The following is a 19,058-nucleotide window of genomic DNA, read 5'->3' as shown; positions in this document are numbered from 1 at the left end:
TATGGGTTTTCTTAATGCATTCTCTGAGTTACTGTCCTCTGTTGTGCTTAAATTTCTTACTACCTACTACAATAATCCAGACATCAGACAACAAAGAAGTGAAGATAGGAAGGCCAAACACAGATGCAAAAAATCTAAACTTGAAGTTCATCAGCTCGATATGAAGGAACCATTTCTTAAACTGAACCAGACTATTAAAGATATGCAAGCTGCCTACTCTCCTGGTTTAATTAAGACTAATTAATTAATAGTAATAAACACACACTATTAACAAGCTTCTAAATCCCCTTCTTCCTGTGCTATTGACTGTGTAGGAGGTTTTTGTTGGCAAGATTGATGGCCTGAGGTCCAATTTTCCAGCTTTGCCATCCACACCATTCAGCCTCCTTTACTGTCTGAATCTGCTCCTATCTCCCTGCAGATCCTTATAAACTCTTTCTCTCATATGTCTCCCACCTGTCGTCCATGAGATAGAATTCCTACAAAATTCCTAAAATCCATCTTTTCTGTCTTAGGTCCCTGCTCGCTCCCTATTTTCGTCCACTCTCTCACATGCAGGGCTGTCTTTGACTATTTTAAAATAGCCACTTTTCAGCCACTTCTTGAAAAACCCTCTGTAGACCCTGTCCAGTTAGAGAATTACAGATCAATGTCCGAGCTACCCTTTTTATTCAAAATCCTTGAAAATCTCCTCAAGTTGGTCGAGGGTCATAAAACCTTTGACAAATTCCAATCCTGCTTTCGTCACAGGCATAGTACTGAGACTACTTTACTGAGAGTCTTCAATGATATTCTTATGCATGCAGACACAGTTATTGCTCCATTCTGATCCTACTATATCTGACAGCTGCCTTTGTCACCAATCACATCATTTTACTTGATAGTTGACTGTACTGGCATGTCTGGTACAGCTTTAAAATGGCTTCATTCCATTTTGACATATAGATATTTTAATGTCCAAGTCAACCCATTCCTAGCACCAATCTTTTTTTTTTTTTTTTTATTGTATAAGCGTCCTCTGGGTCACTTGTTCAGGTGCTTTCAAGAAGTGTCATAGAGTCTATTTGTCTGCTGAACCCAATAATCTGAATCAAGTGTCCTCCCTCTGTGATAACTTAACTTCCACCAATGAATGTATGTCTCTTAATTTTCATCTGAATTACACTTACTACACTGAATTGTGTCTGTCTCCATTAACAATAGAAAGACTCAAACAGAGAGGCTTCTTACTAAAATGTGACAAACGATACTTAAAAATACTTACAAATTATACTTCTATAATTATAATAATTATTATAAATAATGTTTATTTTTGTTTTATTTTCTATTTACTGCATGTGCTGCACTATAAAGTATGGTACCATAATGTACCGTACTGAATAAAAACAGTGAAAATGAAAGACTGCAGTGTTTTATATAAACTACACGAGTGTGTTGCTGCTAATCTGAAAGTGTATTCGTATGATTGAAGTGTGTGTCATTTTTCATCAGAGTGACATTTTGACAAAGGATTGTTGGGTTTTGATAACAGAGTTTCATGTTGACATAGATGTGAATGCTTTATTTCCCAGTGTTGTGTCTTTGTTTGCTTTTGTGTAGAGTTTTGACACAGTGAACCAAGTTTTGCAAAGAAAAAGTAAAGCCTACTCAAATCACTTTAATCTTTGCATCACATGAAACACACTAACATCAAAGAAAATTGTTGTGATGGACTCACTAATTTTGAAGGTTTGAAGTTCTTCAAGTTAGCTGAATATGACTGGGTCAGTAATCTGATCATTTGTCCAGAAGACAAACTGCATGAGCTTCTTTGTGGCAATGACAGAATATTGTTTTTAACAGTCTATCACCTCAGTTCCAATCTAGTGGCCATGTCAAGGCCTGATAGAGTGCTCTGTCCTTTCTCTCCTTTACAACTGGCCACTCCAACACCTATCTGCATCCTGTTAGAGAGAGGCACCATAAATGCCCTATAAAAGACACTTCATTCACTTGCCTTTACAGCTTTCATATTGCTATCAGTGGGTATGTACTGCACATTCATAAATATCAATCCTTATTACATAACAAGTCATTGAACATGGATTGTGTCTCTGAGTGACTGGGTAATGCTTTACTTGAAATATTCTTCATGAGGCATCTAATGCAATAGGTAAGATTGGTGCTGGAGAACTAGAGTCATTAGAGCCCAGCATGATATACCATGAGTGGCATTACACTATGTTTCATGTCTGATGACACAGCTGTAAAGCTCATAGTAGGTGTCCCTAAGCAAAGTGCTGCTAAGTTCACAATATCAACATAATCATAGTTGAATACAGCGCATTTACAATATAAATGTTATATCAAAGGGGTACTCCAGTTTAGTATAGCACTTCCATAAAGAGTGATTATATAGAGAATTCTGAAAATCAATGGCAGTGGGGCCACATTTGATACCCAGTATGGGTGAAACTCAAAAATCACACTTCTCATAATGCAACCCAAAAGCAGCTTTTGATGACAGAAACAGTTACTTTGTCCAGCTTATTACAAATTGGAGCTTATTTTCAAGTTGTTGTTTTGTTTTGTTTTGTTTTTTTTTCACAAAGATGGCATGCAATTAATTCTCATGGAAGTGGCTCATCCAGCACATATGTTTTCATCAGATTTTCATCTGAGAGGTTTTTCATGAGTCATTCATTTTATTTTATTTTATTTTATTTTATTTTATTTTATTTTATTTTATTTTATTTTATTTTATATGTCTTAGTCCCTTGGTTTTTAGCCCCAGTGTTTCCTCATGGGGGCCCTTGGTTTTTAGTTGCTGTGTTTCCGCATGGACACACCACACACTGGAAGCTGCTTTTGGTCTACTGATGGGGGCGCTGTCGAGGGGACGGCTCTGGCCTGGATGGCTGGAGGCATCTGCACCTTGGTGTGGAGCCTCCTGTCTGCCTGGGTCGGGGTGGTCTCGGGCAGCACTCCCTAGTCATGGGCCGGGGGCCCTCTCAGTGTGGATGGCCCCCAAAGGTGGCTTATTCCTCGCCTTGTCCATATGGGTGTGTGCGCGGGTGTATGTGTGCGTGTGTGCGTGTCTGTGAGTGTGTGTCTCTATATGTCTCTGAATGTATTTATGGGGGCAGGAGGGCTGGGTTTTCTTCTCTGTTGTTTTTAGCCTCTGTGAGGCACTTTGTGTTGCTTTTAAGTATGATAAGTGCCATATAAATAAAGATTGATTGATTTGATTTGAGTCTGATTAAGGTCAGGTCGAACCCGGCCAGATTCCAACAAGCATAGATTCATTTTGTAACTGATCCACAATTATTCTGAGAACAGTCAGACCTATTCAGAATTAACCTGGGGATAATTAGACCCAGTCCAAGGTCTTGATGTGTTTAAAGGGCCAGTGTGTTAGATTTCAGGGATCTATTGGCGGAATATGGCAGAAATGTAATATAATCATAGCATGTTTTCATTAGTGTAGAATCACTTGAAAATAAGAATTGTCATGTTGTCTTAGAATGAGCTCCTCTCACAGAGGGAGCGGGTCCTCTTGTTGTATCACCATGTGTCTACAGTAGCCCTGAATGGAAAAACCAAACACTGGCTGAAAAGATGGCCTTTAGTGAGTTTTGTGGCCACTGTATGTTCTCCTACATACTTGGAAAGGGGGGAGTGAGGTGAGGGGTATTCAGCTGGTTGCAATCTGCAATCTCACCACTACATGCCACTAAATCCCACACACTTATCTTTCCACCTTAACTTTCAGCTATTTACTTATTCTTTGATTGCCTTGGACATTGTACCAGTTACCATTACTGTTCCAGTGGGTCCGTCTCAACTAATCAATCAAGCCTAGTACTACGATGGAGCGTCCTCTTTGACCACAGGTTGGAAAATCTGACATGTTATTTGTTAATTTAGTTTTCATGTTCCAGGGTGGCCTAAATGCTCTTTTAGATAAGGAAATAACATTCTAGGAGCACAGTGAATGACAGTTATTTTAAGCATGAAAAGGTTTCAGTTCATACTAAATATTGGCATTTAATATCTATCAGCTCTGGAAAACCCAAGTGAGATAAACTTTAGTCATTTAATTTTGAATGAAACATTAGACATTTCCCAAATCAAGAGAGATTTCCTCAATTCCCTATTTGATACAAGAAAGAAAATGAAGCATCTTAAAAAACACAATTTTGTGTAATTAGACATCAACAGTATTCCACCCCAAAAAAGGAAACGTGTAAATAATTCATGCCATGCTCCATTTATGTAAACTAATCTTCCTCTGGTGTTTCCACAGGAGGAGAGCTCTGACTCTGTAAAAGCTGCTGGTGACCATGTTTGCTTGTCAGAAGCATTTGTTTCCCTGTGGAGTGCTAGAACACAGCTCCAGCAGCAGGACGGTTTTGTGGTTGGACTCCAGCTCTCATTCGGAACTTGGAGATTCGAGTGCAAATGAATGGCATGTTATGAGGGATATTGATTAACCTTCCATCCAGAAAGGCAAAGGTAAATAATGATGGCATAGCTCACATTGTCGTCACCATGAAAACAGCCAAATACAGTGAAAAATGCCTGCCTGCCTGCCTGCCTGCCTGCCTGCCTGCCTGAACTTGGCGCTGTAATAAGTGACTAGTTTTTGAATATGATATGAAGAACTTGTTAGCAAGCAATTGCAATTTACACATCCAGCACTTACAGAGCAACATTGGGACAACAGTGTTTCTAGACAAATGATCAAGGTAAGTCCAATATTAACTCCCTGTGAGGGCAGTAAGTGTGAATCAAAGTGGTAAAGTTGCAGGTCAAACAAGCTGAAAGTTTTATAAAGCCATGTGAGCTGCAGACCCTAGTGATAATTATGGCATTGCCATTATGATATCAGACTAAAACTACTCACAGCATCCACTGAAGAGGTCAAAGGTCATTGAGGAGGAGTCAGAAGATGACAACCTGCTATCAACATTCCACATGTAAGCCAGTTCTATTCAGTGAAGAAGACCATGAGATACAGGCAACAAAGTGGAGAAAAACGTTTGTATGTTTGATTAGTTTTTTTCTTTTCAATTCTAATAGAGTGTATAATTACCCAAAGGTTGTTTAAAAGGTACTCATGCACTGACCAGAAAAACAACTGTGGGGGGAGCAATGATAGAAATATTGGCCGTTCATTCTTCCAACACTGGAATCTATTCATCCGTAACATGTAGCCGTTTGGAGCAAAGTGGAAGGGAGACTTCACAGAGGAGATACACAAGGAGTGGTGGTGGTTCTTTCGGTAATCACTTCACTTCTCTATGTGCCCTAAACTTTACACCTCATTTCTTTCAGTAATTTCAAATATCAGCAAATGTTGGCTTTAATCATCTGCAAAGTATATCTGGCATCCGCCCACAGCTCAGCTATCAGCATTCTGGTCTGAAGTCTTATCAACTGATGCCCTGCAGTAAACAGCTCACTTATAATTCTGACAGGGAAGCAAGCAGGAGAGCCGTGTGACGGAGACACAGTTCAGCGACTTGAAATACAGTTTAAATACTGCAGCTTGTGTACAGTAACTGTAACATGACCACACACTGGGTGAAGATTGAGCCAAACACATAATAAAATCAGTCTACACTGTCTTTATTAAAATCAGTAAATCAATTTTCAATCTGTTGGCTTTTATTGAGTGTTTGACGAGGAAAGAAAGGAGCGGAAGTGTGTGACCCATGTCTGATGGAAGAGGGATGAAAATGGGTATAGCCTCATTAGAAATTCAACATCCTCTTCCAGAAAAGCCTTGGAACATAACCTTACTAGCCCTAACTAATGATTGCTTTCACTATCAATTAATTGATTTCTTATTTTGTCTCTAAAAAACAAAATATTCCCTTCACAGAAGCTGGAATCATCTTCCTTTATTTTTGTGCAAAATATTATGTGGTCATGTTTATTTTTGTTTATTAAATATTTCAGTTTTTAGCAGCCTTTAGCATGGCAGTTTTGTTTTTATCTAATAAAATAACTCAAATTATGCAATATAGAAAAAAAAAAACTAAACTAAACCTTTGTATTAATCTAAGCCTGCACACCCTCCTGTATAAAGAAACATCATGAATATGGACCAATGAGCTTTTCTGACATTTTTCCATTTCTCAATCTTACTTCTGATAGTGATTTGCACCATGTACAAGGTTCAAACATGTTCTCCATATTGTTTTTTCTGTCTTGAGCAGTTAAACTCATACATATAAGAGTTTACATACATACAGTATATGTGGATTTAAACTTTCTCAGGTTTGTCCCAGGGCATCCAAACAGGGTAATACACTCATGCCTCTCACTTTATCTGTCTAGAATCTGTTTTCAGGAACCAATCAAATTACACAGGGCTGAACTGCTAGTGGAAACTGGGTGTAATTGATATAGCACTGTGTTCTAGTCAAATACCTCTGATATTGCACAGTTCTTCAGCAAGTCGTGTACCACCAAAACATCCTGTTTCAACCACAAATGCATTACATTATGACACTATCAAAACCTGCATGGGCCAAATACCCATCGCAGGGATAATTTTTGATACACAGTGTCACAGTGCTGAAATCACATGTCTTGTCAGTGGTGATAGGATCTTGCCCTAACTCTGAGGTGAGATGAAACAACACCACTCTGAACAGCAAACAATAGAGAGTCTCAGTGAAAATCTGGCTATTATGGTCCTGATACATTGTGGGAATGAGAGGAGATGAGCTGGACTGTTCTGCAGATAGGAACAATACCATGCATGCAAGAGACAAACTAAACTCTCCCCTTCGATCATGTCCACAGGAAACAATACAGAGCCGTTTGCTATCAAATCAGTTCTGTGCTCTGCAGACAGACAGCCCAATTACCCCAAAGCTACATGATTTCAGTCATGACAATGTATGTACAGCACCAGCCAAAAGTTTGGACAGAGCTTCTCATCCAACGTTTTTTCTCTATTTTTAGAATTTCCTACATTGTAGATTATTAGAATTGTGTGGTAATCAAGAAAGTGTTAAATCAACTGACATATGTTTTAAGTTTTAGACTGTTCAAAACAGCCACTTTTAGCTTTGAGCACAGCCTTGCTCACTATTGCTATTATGTTACTATTATCCAAATTCATGAGGTAAAAGGTGAAAGGTTCATTTTCTTTTTGACTCACTGACCTACTGACTAATTGTTTCAGAAATATTCCCTGTACCCATATATACCTCTTGAGGGTCTCAAGTTGGTATACACATTCAATCAGCAATTGTATGGCCGAAGAAACCGCCTATTTAAAACCATAGTGTATGCTGTAGCCAGATGAGATGGGTTGAGAGCATGGAGCAGATTTCTGTGTTGCAGAAGGAAACACTGCTGCACATCTGAGCTCATTGTAAAAACAACTGTGGCACCAAATACATAAAAACATAGCACCAATTATCAGTTCTCTTTCATGTTTACAGTAGAAAAAATGATGAAAAACTCATGTTTCTGTTGATGAATGATCTACAGCATAGGTTCTCAAAGTGCGGCCTGCGGGCCAATGGCAGCCCGCAGAAACATTTCTGGCAGCCCGCAAAGAATTACAGTTGTTAGTTTTAATCTAACTGTACGTTGCTTTGAAAGGATGAATATCTGTTTCGTGGTCTTTAGCGACATTTATAGGGATAAGCAGTAATTACATGTGTGGTTTAGACCTCACTTGATCTCACTCCCAGAGGTCCACGGTGCAATGTTTTTTTTCACCACTGGGATGCTGATGGTGTCCCCCACCTCTGCCTTAGGGAAGAGACCATGACTGCAGCTGTGACGATGGAGTTGGAGCGGGAGCCGGGCCCCTCGAGAAAAAAAGGTGTCGATCTCAAAAGGTGTCGATCTCAAAAAGCAACTGGGACTATGTGTGGAGGGCCTGGGAAAGGGAGCCTTTTCCATCGCACTGGATGAAAGCAGGGACATTTCCAATACAGCACAATTGCTGATTTTCATCCGAACAGTCACGGAGAACAAGGAAATAGGCGAGGAGCTGCTAAGCTTGGAGTGTATCAAAGACAGAACATAAAAAAACTCAGAGAGGAATTGGACCACCGCTTCTCCGACTTCACGGACCACGAGAAGTCATTCAACCTCTTCAAAGATCCTTTCTCATGTGTCCCTGAGGAAGAGCCTGCCAAAATGTAGTTTGAGCTCATTGACCTGCAGGTGGGCTCCGAGGCCAGAGCAGCATATCGTGACAAGAATCTCATCGAGTTCTACAAAGGACTTTGCCCATCCACATACCCTGCACTTCGCCAGCATGCTATTAGAATGGGCTCTTTATTCGGAAGCACATACATTTGTGAGAAGACCTTATCCACCATGGCCATCAACAAATCCAAGCTGAGATCCAGCCTGACAGATGGCCATCTACATGCTGTCCTTTGTATCGCAACGACGGAGATGGAGCTGGACATCAGAGGAATCGTGGCCAACCGAAAACAGCACCACAAATCCCATGTCACATGTACCTGAGCTCCAGGCGAGTGGTCACATGTTACTCCTTCCGGAGGGTGGTGATAACGGAAGCAGAGCTGAGCATGGCAGCAAGCCTCCCGAGGTTCCAGCTAATCTTCAGCCATGACCTCAGGAAAGGGAAGGTAGGTACATGTAAGAAGACTCTTCTCCGGCCATCTCTGGCTCTCCTCCAGGTTCTTCTTTCTCTGTTAGGTGACCTGGAGTCTTCTTCACATTAGTCTGCCAGCTATGCGCTAGACAGAATCAATTTCATCATCAACTGGCTGGATACATCAGAAAGGCAAATCTCAGGGCCAGAGCAAAGTCAGCAGATCAAACTGCACTCGTGGCCTCTTAGGCATGGAAGTCTACCACTGCTACCACCATGAGCCAAAGATCAGATGCCCCCTGTTGCTGACTCACTCCAGGGAGCAATGCAACACAATGATCCACTTCCACATGCACCTGCCCTGGTGTCGCTGCTATATCCTCCTCCATCGGCTACAGTCCAACAAGCTTCATCCCTTGCGACAACAGCCTTCAGCCAGCATCCTCTTGGCCCAGTCAACCCACAGAGCCACCTAACAAACAAGAACGTGAGTGCGAATGACAAGATACAGGGAAAGTGTGTCTCAGTCCAGCTGAGCAAAAGACACACAAAAGCCCTCCTCAGCCTTTCTCCTCAACCAGTCTGCTTATGATCCCACTGAGCATTTTACAGCTTTTCAGCAGCAGGAGTAGTAAGAAGAAGCTACACTCTGTGCAAAACATTACACAGACGTAACAGTAAAGTCTACTTAATGCCTGGTTCAACTCATTCACATTGCATTCCCAAATAACACTGATTTGCAGAAAAGTTCAGGCTATCATGTGTGAATACTACTTTACAGACCAACAGGTAAAAGGAGAGAAATGCACATGAAATTGACATGGTGGACAGCCATACCCAGTCTAGCTGCTCTTTAGCACTGTGAAAGTAAGATGTCTCACTATTTTTCCATACCACAAATGTCACTCAGAGTCTTTCCATTTTTCCTCTGATTTGGTAGACTAGATGCTACAATGGTGTATTCCTGACATACTGTTTGGTATTTATGTTCCCTTTCATAGTTCTATTTTCTATATGGCCCGATACTATACAGATATTCAACCAGATTCATCATCTGAATCCAATTATCCAGGTTGAATAAGGTATGCGTCGTAAAAACAGTTTATCCAGCTGCTTCCAGGTCTTTGAACAGCTCCTTCTTTTGAAGAGAGTAATTTCACGGTAATGTGATGTAATTGTCTTTTGTTAAAATGGATTTTGTAAAATTGGTATTGAGAAAAGTATTGTTCCAAAACTGAGATCGAAGTCATGGTATCGGTACAGGTATCAAAAAGTACTGAACAAAATCCAGCCCTAGTTAAATACTGGAATTATTTCTTTGTAATAAACAGTCGGTGCAGTCTTGATACTATTGTACCTGTACGGACACTAAGGCCAAAATCCGAGAATTCCCTTGAACTGTATTTTACATCTCTGGTTGTGTATGGTTTAAACTTTGACAGAGCCAGGCTATATTTGATTGATTAATCGACTCACCTCCTTTTGTACTCAATAATAATGTCAACAAGTCTTTTACATGTGTTCATCCTGCTAATTAGTGCATATTGTATTTTCAATAATTTCAATTCATGTGTTTTCCACCTTCCGGAGATACACACACACACACACACACACACACACACACACACACACACACACACACACACACACACAGACATACTCACTGGCCATTTTATTAGGTACACCTGTTCAATTGCTTGTTAACACAAATAGCTAATCAGCCAATCACATGCACTCAATGCATTTAGGCATGAAGACGTGGTCAGGCAGCTTGCAGAAGTTTGAACGAAGCATCAAAAAGGGTAAGAAAGGGGATATAAGTGACTTTCAACGTGGCATGGTTGTTGGTGCTAGACAGGCTGGTCTGAGTATTTCAGAAAGACAACCATCTCCAGGGTTTACAGAGAATGATCTGAAAAAAAGAAAATATTCAGCAAGCGGCAGTTGTGTAGATGAAAATGCCTTGTTGAGGTCAGAGGTCAGAGGAGAATGGGCAGACTGGTTCGAGGTGATAGAAAGGCAACAGTAACTCTAATAATCACTCGTTACAACCAAGGTATGCAGAATACCATCTCTAAATGCACAACACATCAAACGTTGAAGCAGACAGGGCTACAGCAGCAGAAGACCACACAGGGTGCCACTCCTGTCAGCTAAGAACAGGAAACTGAGGCAAGAATTCGCATAGACTCACCAAAACATTCAGATGGTAGTGTCAGAATTTGGTATAAACAACAAGAAAGCATGGACCCATCCTGCCTTGTATCAACGGTTCAGGCTGCTGGTGGTGGTGTAATGGTGTGGGGATTCTTGGCACACTATGGGCCCTTTAGTACCAGCTGAGCATCGATTAAATGCCACAGCCAAAGTCCTGTGTTTTATCCATCCATCCACCCCAACCTCTTCCTTACATGGATTTTTTTGCTCTTTACGGTATATTTGGTTACCTTGCTCTGAGTGTCTACGATTGCCATGGATGGGCTTACACTGGAGTGAATTGAAAGCCCGGTGCTTCCCATACAGGTGCTGTAGGATAACTTGTGCATCTGTATGAAATGCCAAGGGGCATGACAAAATGTCTTCATTTAATGACCTGGGAATGAGAATGGTGTGGTATGCTTTAGCAGACAAAAGAATGCAGCTTAATTATATGTTGATATAAACAAAAAAGATTATTGCTAAGATATTATCAGCAGATTTTTCTCATTCCCAGCTCTGGCATCAGCCTCAAAATTCCACTGAAGCAGCCACAATCTACACGATATTATGGAACCTTTCTAACAGGGCTAATTATAGAACTATTAAGGTCTGGTGTAGAACCATGTGAGCAACGGAATGGTTCCAGCAGTAGTCCACTTGTCTCAATACGCAGACTAGAACCTGGATAAAAATGCTGTATACACAAAATATAGCAGTCCTGTCCACCCATATGCTTTCATGCTTGTTCATCCCTGAAATTACACACAATTTATCAATGTGGAGAGGACACCTGAGTGTGAGAAGAGATGAAGGGAAGCCAGCCCACATACCGCCATGATAACAGCAGCCAGAGCCTTCACGGGAACTGTGATCAACACAAACAAGCCCAAGTTTACAGTCAAATACCTGCAGTCATTAAATGACATCTATCAAACATGTCTGGTACAGCAAAGGGAAAATAAACATACCACACCGTACTGGTGTAAGATTCTAAGGTATGGGGAGGAAAAGTGGGGCTGCACGGTGGCGCAGCAGGTAGTGCGCATGCCTCACAGCAAGAAGGTTGCTGGTTTGATTCCCAGGTTGGGCCTTTCTGTTTGAAGTTTGCATGTTCTTCCTATATAAAATAACACTGCGTGATTACTGTACATCCAATGTGTATCTAGGTATTACAAGAAATTAAATCCAAATGTAAATTGATTAAGATTAAAATTGGTCTTTTATTTAATTAATTCACTGACCACTCATTGAATGTAGTACAGGACATACATTACAGAGTGTAAATGATTGTTTATTGTTTAGTACATTTGTTTCCTCATGTGTATTTGTAGATTTTTCTTTTTAAATCAACTGTTGAAAAATGGTGAAAGCCTATTCACTTTATCACTACGTTCATATTAGGCTGTGATGAACTGAGTTGCTCGCTACTAATTGATACTTAAGTGACATCTCAGATTTTTATGCAAATACTTTGATGTGTACATGCTGATGTGATTGATAATAAAGCTCAATATAGGACCCAGACCTGTGCTAAATCAACTGAAGTCTCAAATGGCAGCGTAGTATTTTCTTGTTGTTGTTGTTGTTGTTGTTGTTATTGTTGTTTACATATTTAATTATAAACTCCATTCACCTCCACTGGATTGAGAGCAAGGTTGAAACAGACACATACTGTATCTCACTGTCCTGGACAAATGAAGCTGCCTGGATGGATATAATTAGAGACAAGAGAGAAAACGTTTTAGTCATTTGGGTGAACCGACCCTTTAACTAACAGGCTACCAGAAAATGTTTGAGTGGATGTCACTGGAGAATAATCCTGTGTGTTAAAATAGAGTTGACTGCCAGGATGCAGCACCAGCAGTGTGTGTGTGTGTGTGTGTGTGTATGTGTGAACAGGTATTTATCATGTTGTGGGGACAAAAATCTGTTTACACAGTCACATTGTGAAGACTCACCTCCCTTATGGGGACAAAATGCAGGTCCCCTTAATGTAAATCATTAAATTTTAGGGTGCAGACTGAGGATAGGGTTACGGGTTAGGTAAGGTTAGGGTAGTTACAGGGTTAGGAATAGGCAGATAGTGGTTATGGTTAGGTTAGAATAAGGCTCCAGGAAATGAATGTAAGTCTATGTAATGTCCCCACAAGTGATAAGTGGTGTGTGTGTGTGTGTGTGTGTGTGTGTGTGTGTGTGTGTGTGTGTGTGTGTGTGTGTGTGCGTGCGTGTGCGTGTGTGTGTGTGTGTGTGTGTCAGTGATACATTCAGCATTTGGGTGAGTCTCATGCAGGATCAGAAGAGCAAACCTCTCTCTCTCTCTCTCTCTCTCACACACAGACACACACAGACACACACACACACACACACACACACACACACACACACACACACACACTGCTCTTTCCATCATACATTCACAGTGCTGGCAAGGTGGATGAACAACAACACACACAACAGTCCACACTCCTTCCATCTCCTCTCTGTCTGCATCTTGTTTTCTGACTCCACCTCATCTCCAGCCTCCATGCCCTCACTCCTCTTCTCTCCATCTGTTGCACTCCTTCACTCTACCTGTCTCACTCCTTCTGTTTTTTCCATCCAGCCTAATTAGGGCTCTGTCAAATCCAGGTATAGTGACAGCCAGTTAAGTCACACAAAGTCATGCACTCTTCTTCCTCTTCCTCTGCTTTATTTAGTATTAAAGAATTGGGATTTTGCATCCATAGCATGAACAGGACAGCTCGCTGTCCAGAAAAGTGCCAGAAGAATAAAGCACTGACTACTAAGTCATGCAACATGGCTGATAATAAGAATGAAAACACATGGGCTGACACACAGATAACACAACAGGGAATAAATCTGAGTCCAGAGGAGAATACTGAAACACTTGTGCAGCAATAGTCTTGTATTTTTCATGACAGCAACCCACATATAGTATACACAAGTACTGCATTCCAGATATATAGTGTTAATTCTAAAAAATAAAACGTGCCGTTAACCTGAAGTGTTGCAGATACTGTAACGTTAGGCTTACATTCTTAAAGCATGAATAGGCTGGATTACAGAATATCCTGCAGTCGTACTATTTACACAAATGTCACACATGCATTTAAGATTTACTAAATGCATCAAACAGGCAACACGCATTTTGAAGGATTTTGACCAATGTACATGCACAGTGGATATCAGAACAGCATAACGCGATCGCGGAGTCTGAATAGAAAGCTCAGACTTGTGTCTTGTCAAAGAAGTAATGAATAAATAAATGAAGCAAGTGTTGCGGTTCTCCACAGCTTTGATCCACAAATGCCACTGCAAGTAAAAAAGACATGGGGAGCGCTTTGATTTTCGATGCACAGCACAAGCCGTTAGGTCTTGCACGGAAGGAGGCTCGAACAAACTGAAATGTTTGATAATCACAAAGGCATAATCAAAAGAAAAACTGTGACCCAAGTGTGTTTCACACTCATTATCGAGCTCTTACAGCTGTTTCAGCAGAACAGATCATCGTCAAGCCTATAAATCCTATAGAAGTTGACTTTTCTTCATAGAAATTCTATTTAGGATTATATGACGGACTGCGTGTCCAGTCTGCAGGACGCTCCTCTAACGGCACAGATGTCAGCGCTGCCATTTCTGACACAGCAAAGCAGTTATAAAAAAATGATGCTGGAACTTACCATTTTCTATCATTTCCTAGCCGTTTGCATTTCGGAAAGGATGCTGAAGACAAGAGCAGGGGGTCCTCAGGTCAGACACACTTTAGAAAAGAGTCTCGCAATTCCTCCAGTCCCGCAACACTTGCTCTAATCCCTCGAGATGAAGAGTAAAAAAGGTCCGTAAAAGCACCGTGAGGAGTGTCAGGTAAATCCTCCGCTCAGCTGCTGGGACTGTGGAGTTGATCTTAATCAGTGTCGATTCGTGCTCCCGGTGAGCCACTGGTATCCGTCTGCTCCCTGCCCGTCCGCGCTGGCTTCTCTCTGAAGGAGCAACATCCCCAACAGTTCGTCCATATACACATTCGGTAGGTGTCGGCCTCGTTCGACTGTTTCCGGAAGCGCTCCAGTGTAGCAATAGACCCTCGCCAACGAGCAGGCTGCTCTTGCAAATGTACGGAAAAAGGCTGTGTTTTCTATACTGATATAAAATGTTGCAAAAATAATTTACACAAACTGTAAAAGATATAAGGCTGTGACAGAGGTTCGATTCCAGCACTGAGCAGTGCACCCTCACCCTGTGGTGCCTTTGAGCAAATAGAATTGGCCTACAGGACATTCTTGCTATAATTCCCACCATGTTGTTGTCCCGTATGGAGTGCAGTATGGAGCTCCAAAGTGTTTAATATTAAATAAATAATTATGAAAAAAATATTAAGAAATTGTGGAACATAGATAATGACACAAAGATTTGTGAAGTGATCTAAGTTGTTAAAATTTAATTTATTTCAATTTAATTCAATGTAATTCATCATCTCCAGCATTCCTCAGAGAAAGACATACATCTCTGAGCTATTTTAAAATGCTAACACACTGTTTGTTTAAGGGTAATAGTGTAGAGGAAGAGCCTATATGTACCTAAATGACATGCACCTTTATAAAATGCAATTACACAACTACACTACAGTGTTTATTTTTAATGTGTATTTTATTCTGATCTTTATTCTAATCTTATTCCTTGAGTTGTTTTTTATATAATTGTTAGAGCCTACCTGTCATCCTCGTGTACACTACACTGGACACTGTGCCAGTAAAAAACCTTGAACCTACTCAAAGTAAATAAGTGAAGAGTGAAGAGCATAAGACATTTCATCTAAGAAAATGGTTCTGGGTATCCTCAGTCACTTCAATCAGGTACTACATATGAACATGCAGTTTATATAGAGAGAGTGGACAAAAAAATAGGAAACCAACCAATATTTGACCAATTATGATATCAAATGTTAATTCCAAGATTCAGACATGAAGCTGTATAAAATAAGTGTTCATCAGAAGGATCTATGGATAAACATTTTATATTACATATCTTACCTATTATAGCAACCTAAAATGTATAATAATATTGTGTATCGTTGCCCAGCGATCGGCTGGCGACCGGTCCAGGGTGTACCCTGCCTCCTGCCCGCTGACAGCCGAGATAGGCTGCAGCCCCCCTGCAACCCCGAAAGGGATAAGCGCCATAGAAAATGGATGGATGGATATTGTGTATAGAATATTGATTACATTGGACATAAAAGTAAACTATACTGGTTTTATGAGTGTGATTAATTGTGTATTGGTTGAAGGGTTTTCATAATCAGACTCAGGGGATTCTGATTAGACAGCAGCATGTTTAAGATTAACAGACCCTAATAAAAGAAAGTATGCTGTGCTCTTGGGGAAAATAATGGCATTGCCTTAGGAAGAAAAATAAAGAAGACACATGTTGTCTGATTATACTCTATTTGAGATTCATATTTAGCGTTGGGAACAGTACAGCTTTCCAGCATTAACATAAAACTTTTGCAGCACAGCCTGGAGCTACAGAACCAGTCATTACCAGGTTGAAACTGAGGTTGTCCTCTTTGATGGAAAAGTAAAACAGAGTTTGAAGCACACAGTAACTGCAGCATGTGAATCCAGAGTTAATTATAGGTTGGCAGTGAGTGTGTTGGTCTGAATGATGTTTAAATGTGACCAATTACCAATTATTCATTAGAACCCCCCCCCCACACACACACACACAGCTGGCGATGACCTCCTCCTTGTCTGGATGCTCATATTGTGAAAACACGTCTGGCGGGATGTTTATCTTCAGAATCTCTGCTCTGTACGATGATGAGTCAACAAAGATCTTCTCCATGATCATGTCCATCAAATCATCAATATACCCTGTGAAATACGCAAACATCATCATTTACTAGATTATTCAACAACTGTTAACATAGAGACATTTTGCACTTTGAATTTTATAGTTTCTCAGGTTTTTAAGTATTCTTTTGGTTTATTCATTGTGTTTTACCGAGTTGTGGTACTTTGTAACATGTACAATATAAATGTTTATTTTTTGAGCGAAAAAAAGCAAGTTACTGTACCACTTACGGAATGTGGCCTCAGTCTTCACTGGTTTGGCTCTGCACTCTCCCTTCATGGACTTTGGAAAGCTCAGTTTGAAAAGAGGATCCCCTGATGATGTAGTGGGCACGCACTCTCATTGTAATGCAGTTCATTATAACAGTAGTCCTTGCAGGACACAGTAGCCTGGACAGCTGTAACAAAAGTATATTGTTATGATAACAGGGCACACTTAGGAGTAAAACATGACAGCACTGTTACAGTATAACAGCTCACTGCTACACTTGATCAACAGCAGGAAACAGTAATGATGAACTGGCCTATATAAAAACAGAGAACTGACATGAACTGACATATTTTTTACATATTTTGAACTGACATATTTTTTACAGTAATGTATATACTGTACTTTACTGTATGTACCATACACAGTACTGAAACATCTCAGTATAATCACTGCATGTTTCACAGAACTTTATTGTATTTACAGTACTGTACTATATACTGTACACAGTACTGTAACATCTCAATGGTATTACAGTATTATGTACTATACTGTACTGTATGTTTCACAGAACTTCCATTTTTTGTTGCAAAAGGAGTATTAGCCAATTATTGCTTAACTGAGGTCTATTTGTGGCTGGTTGGTGTTCAGTTTTCTAAGTATTTTCAGATGTGTGTATGATTATTGCCCAATGTGTTTTGTATTTTGAATGGTTGTGTTTTCCCAATGGTACCCTGAGATTTCATTTACAGTATGAACAAAGTATCTTATGTATGACATAGTGTGTAGTGTGCAGGAGCAAGTGTGTTGCAGAATTGCAACTTAAGTGCAAAGCAGCACTTTTGTTTAGGGTATGGTTACATTGTGTTCAAGGTATAGTAACAAAAAACTTAAAGTTTTGTTACTTTGGTCTAAGCATGTGTCAAGTGTTCAAGCAATGGGCAAAAACTGTAAGAAGGTTTTATAATAGCTTGTCTTGTTTTCAAAAGGACAGAAGAGAGTAAATTAGGAATCCATTAGAAAAAACATTTCATAATGTCATTATTGTCTTTAAGCCCAAACTGTCCTTTAAATGTATTTTTGTTATTTTATTTATATATATTGTTGTATACTTTATACCATAACACAATAGAAGTATAATTTGTAAGTATTTTTAAGTATAAGTATATAAGTATAGTTTGTCACATTTTAATAAGAAGCCTCTCTGTTTTATAATCTGCTCAAATTTCAGTATGTTGAGTCTTTCTATTGTTAATGGAGACAGACACAATTCAGTGTAGTAAGTGTAATTCAGATGAGAATTAAGAGACATACATTCATTGGTGGAAGTTAAGTTATCACAGAGGGAGGACAGTTGATTCAGATTATTGGGTTCAGCAGACAAATAGACTCTATGACACTTCTCGAAAGCACCTGAACAAGTGACCCAGAGGACGCTTATACAATAAAAAAAAAAAAAAAAGATTGGTGCTAGGAATGGGTTGACTTGGACATTAAAATATCTATATGTCAAAATGGAATGAAGCCATTTTAAAGCTGTACCAGACATGCCAGTACAGTCAACTATCAAGTAAAATGATGTGATTGGTGACAAAGGCAGCTGTCAGATATAGTAGGATGGTACCCTGAGATTTCATTTATGAACCAAGTGTCTTATGTATGAAACAGTGTGTAGTGTGCAGGAGCAAGTGTGTTACATAAATGAGCAAGTGTGTTGCAGAATTGCAGCTAAAATGCAAAGCAGCACTTTTGTTTAGGGTATGGTTACACTGTGTTCAAGGTATAGTAATAAGAACTTCAATTTTTGTTACTTTGGTGTAAGCATGTGTCAATAGTGTTCAAGCAATGGGCAAAAACTGCAATGTCTAAACCGCTGGCAACAAAAGTGAGTATGCCCCTAAGTGAAAATGGCCAAATTGTGCCCAATTAGCCATTTTCCCTCTCCCGTGTCATGTGACACCGGGGAGGGAAAATATAAATGGCTAATTGGCTTGTATTTTCAATTTGGCTCAGACACACTCTTCCAAGTCATGACACACTTTTCTGCATGTCTGTCCTCTCTCTCAGGAGCACTTTCTCAAATGTGTCAGCTATTATCATCTTCTCTTCCATTGTACAAAATCCATTCCCTCACAGGTGTCATCAGTCCTCTGTTGTGCAGTGAGTAAGTAATAAGTAAACTTTTTAAAGTGCCTTTTAATACCAGATTTATAAGGTGCTGCATAAT

The 19,058-nt window shown here is 40.0% G+C and overlaps 1 protein-coding gene across 6 annotated transcripts in view; it reads right to left on the bottom strand.

Annotated features, from left to right (window-relative positions):
* Nucleotides 1–14,794, bottom strand: part of ptprfa (protein tyrosine phosphatase receptor type Fa) — a 365,864-nt gene extending 351,070 nt beyond the window's left edge. For 5 of the 6 annotated variants that reach the window (XR_011602126.1, XM_070961026.1, XM_070961028.1 and 2 more), the window contains exon 1: nucleotides 14,458–14,794. The gene's annotated coding sequence lies outside the window, so the exon portion shown is untranslated. Of the gene's footprint in view, nucleotides 1–8,477; nucleotides 8,753–14,457 lie in introns of those variants that run through there. The other variant, XM_070961027.1, reaches the window with a different exon arrangement.
* Between the last annotated feature and the right edge of the window lie 4,264 nt (nucleotides 14,795–19,058).

Source organism: Chaetodon trifascialis, chromosome 4, assembly GCF_039877785.1.
Source record: "Chaetodon trifascialis isolate fChaTrf1 chromosome 4, fChaTrf1.hap1, whole genome shotgun sequence".
NCBI lineage: Eukaryota > Metazoa > Chordata > Actinopteri > Chaetodontiformes > Chaetodontidae > Chaetodon > Chaetodon trifascialis.
The sequence above is the reverse complement of the archived record's forward strand: the minus strand, read 5'-3'. Positions and strand labels throughout refer to the sequence as shown.